General features: G+C 40.5%; 1 long non-coding RNA gene across 3 annotated transcripts; it reads left to right on the top strand.

Annotated features, from left to right (window-relative positions):
* Positions 1-1,352: 1,352 nt before the first annotated feature.
* On the top strand, positions 1,353-6,871 carry LOC149917349 (uncharacterized). Of its 3 annotated transcripts, XR_016467411.1 has the most exons (5): positions 1,354-1,549; positions 2,156-2,275; positions 3,415-3,468; positions 4,168-4,312; positions 6,546-6,870. It is a non-coding gene; the product is annotated as an uncharacterized LOC149917349 (long non-coding RNA). The 3 variants fall into 3 exon arrangements; XR_016467412.1 differs by lacking the exon at positions 3,415-3,468 and having other exon boundaries at positions 1,353-1,549; positions 6,546-6,871; XR_016467413.1 differs by lacking the exons at positions 3,415-3,468; positions 4,168-4,312 and having other exon boundaries at positions 1,370-1,549; positions 6,546-6,867.
* The last annotated feature ends 235 nt before the right edge of the window (positions 6,872-7,106 follow it).

Raw genomic sequence — 7,106 nt, 5'->3', positions numbered from 1 at the left:
GAAAGCATCCGTTTTTCAAGTTAATTTGGTATAGACTTTCTGCACCGAACGTTTACTGTTTCAAGACCTCAAGAGGAGATGAGCAATTGCTTGCGCATCCGTTGTTATAAATCTAGATTACAAGTATCTGTGTGTATATGTAGATATACATGCCATAATTATTATGCTTTTCTTTTTCTCTATCTCATTTTTTCCCTCATTTCTCCTCTCCATCTCACTGAGATGGGGGCAGTGAATGAACAGCCACGTGACGCTCAGTGATCTGCTGGGTTAAACCCCAATGCATCACCATATCTTAAAGAACTTGCACGCTGTAAAAGATTTCTTCTTTTAAGAACGTTGCAACAAAACGCTGCTGGCATGCCATACAGAGACTTCCTAGCCTAGAAGGAAAAAAAAAAACGTCAAGCAGCAGCTATTCAGTTTGAGATGTAAGGATAATTTATCTGTAGGCATGGCATTAATATGTAGCAGAACTAAACCTATTCCTTAATAGAGGACGTAAGAGAACGAACACTGACCTAAGAGACCAGGGAATGGGAGAAAGGAGGAAGCAGCAAATTTAACATGTGGAATCACTTGCCTGGAAGCTAAACAGATTAGCTGGAAACTTTTCACTCACTTGGTTAAGGTATTAAGAACACAAACATTATGTATGGATAAGATTATGAGAATGACTTGAATTAATAAAGCTGATACTCCACTCATACTGAGCTTACTTGACAAATGTATAGCTTGTATAGCTGCAGCTGTTGAGATGCACAAGCTCTGCTTATTACCAACAACCTAACTGTACAGTGTACATGTAATTCAACTTTGCTATTGCTAGACTCTGATTTAAGAACTGTTCAGAAAATCCTGGACTCCCAGTGATATAAAGTATACTCCACCAGGACTATCTTAATAAAGTAGTTCACAAACATACATTCTTGACTATGCTTAAGGAGTTACAAAAGTGATAGAATCTCACTGCAGGTTACTTCAGTTCTTTCTCCCTACCCTAGGTTCACAAACAAGTGAAGAAACAAAAAAATTAGAAACATCTTCACATACCAGTTATCATTTCTGCAAGCCGAGATTACAGCTTTGAGAGTGCGGGAGATATTTCCATCCTCCTGATGGCTGAGCCAAGAGGGAAAAAGGGGAGGGGAACAAAAAACGTCCATCTATGAGGCGAAAGCTCCCGAACGAGAAGCCCCGGGCACAATCCCGCGGCACCAACCCCGGCCCGCAGCGGGGGCCCGGCCACCGCCCTCAGCGGCCCCACCCGCAGCCCCGCGCCCGTTGCTCGGCAGCTGCGAGCCAACCGAGCCTGCCGGGAAGGCGGAGGGGCAGCACCACGGATAGCTCCTATTGGTCGAAGGAGGTGAGGGCGGAGCTCGAGGACGGCCGTCTTCTTCGCTATTGGCGGAGAGAGCCGTCAGTGCGGGGCGGGGCCTCGCGGCTAGCGGGGTCGCGTTGAACTCCGCGTTAGGGCGGGGGAACGGAGCGAGGGGGCGGCGGCGGTCGAGGGTAAGCGAGCCGCCGGCTGCGAGGAGAGCGGCGCGAGGTAGGGAGCGGCGCGGGGGCCGTCCTCACCTGTCACCGGGCGCTCAGCCCTCCCTCCTCGCGGCCCCCGGGCTCCGGCCGCGGGCGCGGTCCCTCGCGGTAGCGGCCGGGCTGGGGCTGTGCTTTCGTCTAAGGGGACCCTCGTCCGAGGGAGGGCGGCAGGCAGGCAGGCAGGCTGTGCGCGCGGTGCCACCGGCTGTGCGCCGCTGCGCGGACGGATGCCGGCTGCCCTCAGGTAGGTGGGAGGGGGGCGGAGAGGGCAGACCCCGGGAAGGCCGCCTCTGGGCGCGAGGGCTCCCCGCCGCCGTCGCTGCGGCAGGCGGCACCTCGGAGTGGCGCTGCGCGAGGGGGGGAGCGGCTGGGGGCTGCGGCTGGGGGCTGCGGCTGGGGGCCGCCTCCGTGCGCGGGGCGGGGGGAGTTGCGAGGGCAGAGCCGCGCGACTTCTTATTCGTATAGCCGCGCTTCTTTTCACAGCAACGTGAATAGCTGTAAAACACATAATTCTACCTAAATTAAGTTGTTTAAATTGGAGATAAACAGATGTCTTAGACCTGCTTCTCTTTTTTTGCTGGAAGAAGTGAAGTCAATCACATTCTCTTACAAACAGGGCCTGGGTGTCCCTGTAGACAGCAGGGTGACCACAAACCAGCAATGTGGCCTTGTGGTCAAGAAGGCCAATGGTATCCTGGGATGCATTAAAAAGAATGTGGCCAGCAGGTTGAGTGAGGTGAGTGAGCAAAGTATTATTTACTAACCAGCTAACTGCAGGAGAAGACTCTTAACAGAATAGAAATTTATGTTCTTAACATGCTCCTTTTTGAAGAAAATGGTAGAAAAGACAGAAGTGAGGAATAGAGGATACTTAAACCAACCTGGATCCACTAGAAAACTTCAAAGTAGGGACAGTTACAAAAGCTCAGCTATTCCATTGAGGGAGTAAGCACAAAAAGAAAGACTGAAGCCTTTAGCTAGCAGTTTGTCAGAAAACAGTCTTAAATATGCGTAAGGGTGGAAAGAGACTTCCTATTTCCTTAAATGCAAGCAGATTGAAACAGTTTCTTTTGATTTCTGTATCTATGATTTTCATAAGCAGTTACAAGAACGGTGTTCTCAGATTGGATATTATGAGTAAATGCTTGTGTTGCATTTAAGGAAATAATAAACAGCAACTATTTCTCATCCAAGAAAAAGACAAACACGTAAACTGAATGAGCAGCTTATATACATACATCCCCTAGATACCTGTAGCACTCCCATGGTGTTGGCAGAAATGGCAGAGAATTTATAGAGATGCATACCTCCTCAAGCAGAAAGCAGAGGTTACTAAGGCACACTACCCCAGGTATCACCAATAGCAGTAGAAGCTTGTGCTTAGGCAACTCAAGTACACCTTTCACCCCCCACACGAATATTAAACATTACCATCATAGCATCGCCCCCCCCCCCCTTTTTTTTTCTTTCTTTCCTTTTAAATTGTCTTTTATCTCAGGCCCACGAGATGCATGGAAATCAAAAGTCCGTGAGTTATGAACAAAGAAGTTCTTTGCCACAGAAAATACGTTACATATGGAGTGAGATGTTGTGCTGTTGCCAAGCACATCAGGCTTGCTAATGTAACTTCAAATGCAGAACTTCTAGCAGAACGTGCTAGAACTAATACCATGGTACAAGCCAGAGGAGTCTTGTCTGCTGCTCTTTCCTCTCACTGCTGTCGTGGACCCTGCAACAGGCTGGATTGGACAGTGCTGGTTAAACACAGCTTGTTTCCTGAGCATTTTATCAATTATTTCTGTATTGCTGATATACAGATATAGGGTTTTTTCCTGTTCCTCTGCACAGTTGAATTTCCATTTGCCACTTTCCCAGATACTGGCATCTTGGGACCTGGGAACCAAACACAAGTCAAACTAATCCCTCTAGGTATGTCATAATGCTGGTTTTTATGTTGCTGTAATTATCTGCAGTTGTATAGAGTATTTAAGACAAATGGAACTGTTTGGTATTACGGTTTGGTACATGAAAGAAAATAAAACATCCTTTATTTTAATATACGACAAAGAATGAATAATACTTACTTGCCACCAACCACTTCTCACTTCTGACACTCTACCAAACTGATGGATGTTCTACATAAAGCAACGCTTTCCTTCTTCCCTTTTGATTTAGTAGATTTTTTTTTATTTTAATGTTTGTTTCAATCTACATATTGAAATAGGTTTTACTGGGCACCTTTACTTCTCAAACTTTCTGCATTCAGGTTTGTAAAGAAAGGCAGACTTTTCTTCTCCAAGATCAGACAGACAGCACATTCTTTGGCCAACAAATTCTTGTTTCTTAACAATACTGACATTTTGCTCTGCCAAGCATTTAAAAGTGCATTCCTTTTAGAGACCTTCTCTTCGTTACAGTCTATATGTAACTGTGATACATATTTTCTCTGTATTTGGGAAAACCTAATAACAGATACAATTTACCACCAAAAATATTTGCAGTCATGACTTCATCATAGAATTTTTCCTACTTTTCCAGTACTTGTTTGATACTTTCTTTTTCTAGTAAGCAAAAATTCTAAGCCCTTGTCCTCCAGAAACTGTCTTTCATTTTCTGATACATTCAAAGATAACCTTTGGAGGCATGCCTTTTTCTGGGAAGCCAAGTTCTAACAGCAGAAAAAAATTTCAAAGGCTGTATGGAGAGCATCAACTACAATGGCAATAATATCACTGACCTTGCTAGAAGGAAGAAATTGGAACCGTCTAATGTGGTAAGAACATAACTTTATCATCATCTAAACTTCTGCTTCTCCTTCTAAGGAAAGTTTGTGAGTGTGTGTGACAGATGTTCTGAAATCATATAATATATAAAACAAAGTTTGTCACATGCCTAAAGATTTCATTATACATACTTTTATGATTTTTTTTTGTTTGTTTGTTTGTTTGTTTTTAATATCTGGGAACCTGTTTCTGCTGGGATTTAAGTTTCAGCTTTACAGAATTAGCCTTCAGCATCAGATGAATGTTTTTTAAAAGAAAACCAGTAGATCAGTATATACATTTTTGCTTTCATCTTATAGTAACCCAAAACTAGGATGGACAATATTTATTGTTAAATCAATTGCAGTGTGTCAAGGATCTAAATCCTGTTATCTTCCATCCCCACAGAGCAAGTTGCGTGGGTGTGCAAAATCATTAGAAAGGGAAGGCTCAGAGCCATTTTATGGGAGCTCCGTAAAGCATCAAGATACTAAACTTTGAAACTGTTATTTAGCTTATTAACATTACAGGGATTATTAACATTACATTCTATTTTTTTCTCTCCAAAGCATTCATAGTTGCTTTCATGTTTAAACTTGTGTCTTTCTGTAAGGGTTGATCAGGAAATCACTTTAATTTCTGTATTTTTAAGAATCTAGGCGTTCCTAAAATAGTTGGTGGATTACATGAGCAATGTGGGTAGGAAATAAATGTATTATTACCCTGAATTTGAGATAGATCTGTTCAAGGCTTTCTTCTGTACAGTACTGCAGCCTTCACAAAGCCCTGCTCACAGTATGTATAGTTTGATTACTGCTTTTTTTCTTTATGTATTTTGCATAGTACATAACAGTAATGAAGAATAAGATATAAGATAAACATGTACAGTAGAAATAAAGTGCAATGATTCTTCTTGGACAGATGTGCAACTTCTGAGATGTCTGTAGGACAAATTCCAGCTTTTGAAAAGCATAGCACAGCTAACAGTTCTGTAGAGTGTCTATAAACTCCTCTTTCTGGTTTATTTGGATGTGAATTTTCTGTTTGCTTGTTTTGTTTGTTAGTTGATTACATTCTGTTGCCTGTGACATTAAAGCAAAATCTACATATGTAGATTTGGTAGTGTTAGAGGTTTACCACTAAACTGTGGCATGCTAGTTTAATCTGATGATTCACTTCTGAGAATATAAAAACAGAAGTGAACTTTGCTTTCAGATGAATTATTTAAATTTCTTCCGCTCTTCAAAAACAGAATCAGTTTCACTTATGAAATCAACATGGATGTTTATGTTTCTTACAAAAAAACTTTTATTCTTCTAGTTTTGAACCTGATTTAGCATGAAAAATACTAAGCTGAAACTACTATTTTTGTTAACCACGTTTATGTTAATGGCACTTAAGCAATCCAACCAGGATCAAAGCTCCATTGTAGGAACTGTGCAGGTGCATAGCAGTAGACATATCCTGCCCTAAAGAAAAAGCAAAAATAAATAACGTAATGAAATGGAACACAAAGTAATTGGTAAAGTTATAAGAAGCATCATAGGGGGAAAAAAAAATAGATGGACAAAGAATAAAAAAGAGGTTTGAGACAAAAATAAAAATGTTCTTACTGTCAGATTTCAGAAGTTGTACAAGGAAAAGGAGTAAAAAATTAAATTTATACAACGAGGATGTCCAGAAAATCTAAGAAGTTAATCTTGATTTTACATTGAACAAAAATAGAATGAATAAAAATCCTTAGGTCTCACAAATACGTATGTTATGATCATAAATGCACCATTAAGAGTCTTTCAACATCTTCTTAAGCAATTTATTCATTTTATATTTAGAGGGTAACAATGTGGAGCAAAAAAGTTTTGCAGTCCTCTGTGATAGAACAAGTGGCAGCAAACCTTTGAGGAGAAAGAGTAAGATGGATGGCCTTAAACAGTTTTTGCTTTCATTAATGGAGCCTGATTTGTTTTCACAGAAATGAGGCAAATAATAAACATACACAGAAAGGAGAGTAGGAGATAGAAGGACAACAAGAAAAAAAAAATGGAGTGTCAAATTTTCTCCCAAATGGACTTGCAAGAGTTGACAGTGACTTACTAGAGCATTAATTTCTTCTTTACAGCTTTATTCAGGTCTAAGACAGAAAAAAAGAACATGCACACGAGTCTTCCAATCCATATTTTCTATGTTATTTAAAGTAACAAGGTTATGTATGGTATTTTATGTTGGTTTCATTTACATTTGCAGGTACTGAAATCTAACAAGTTTCTCAAAACCTGTAACAGAAAAATGCTGAGAAGAATCAAATTTATTGCTCTCTCGCTTCACATACATTGGGCTTATGATCCTCCCACTTCAGTGGCTGCTCTTCCATGTATTACTGAGTGCAATCATGTACAAATATAAGATAAACATTTTCTTTAAAGTATTTATAGTATGTTGCACTCAAATAAATATTTGAGAAAATAAAGAAATAACCTGACAGCTATTAATCAGAGTTTTATTGCCTTTAATATATGATCCATCCTGATATAGCAATTATTGTTGTTTTAGTAAATGCATTACCTCACTTTTACAGGTTTATTTTCAGCCAGTATATCTATCCTTTTGCTCAACACAACAGAGAACTTTCCAATAGCCAAAAAACATTCTGCCTTTAAATTAAATTAATCTTCTTGGAAATATTACTCTTCCAACTCTCCTGTTCTGTATGTCAGCTACTGCTCAAAGCTGTCTACTGTTCCTCCTGTTAACCATACAGTTATTAAAACTTGGTATATGAATACCTTTTCATCATATTTATCCACA

This window comes from Phasianus colchicus, chromosome 6 (assembly GCF_987193195.1).
Source record: "Phasianus colchicus chromosome 6, bPhaCol1.hap1.1, whole genome shotgun sequence".
NCBI classification, from domain to species: domain Eukaryota; kingdom Metazoa; phylum Chordata; class Aves; order Galliformes; family Phasianidae; genus Phasianus; species Phasianus colchicus.
This window is presented reverse-complemented; position numbering and strand designations above follow the sequence as displayed.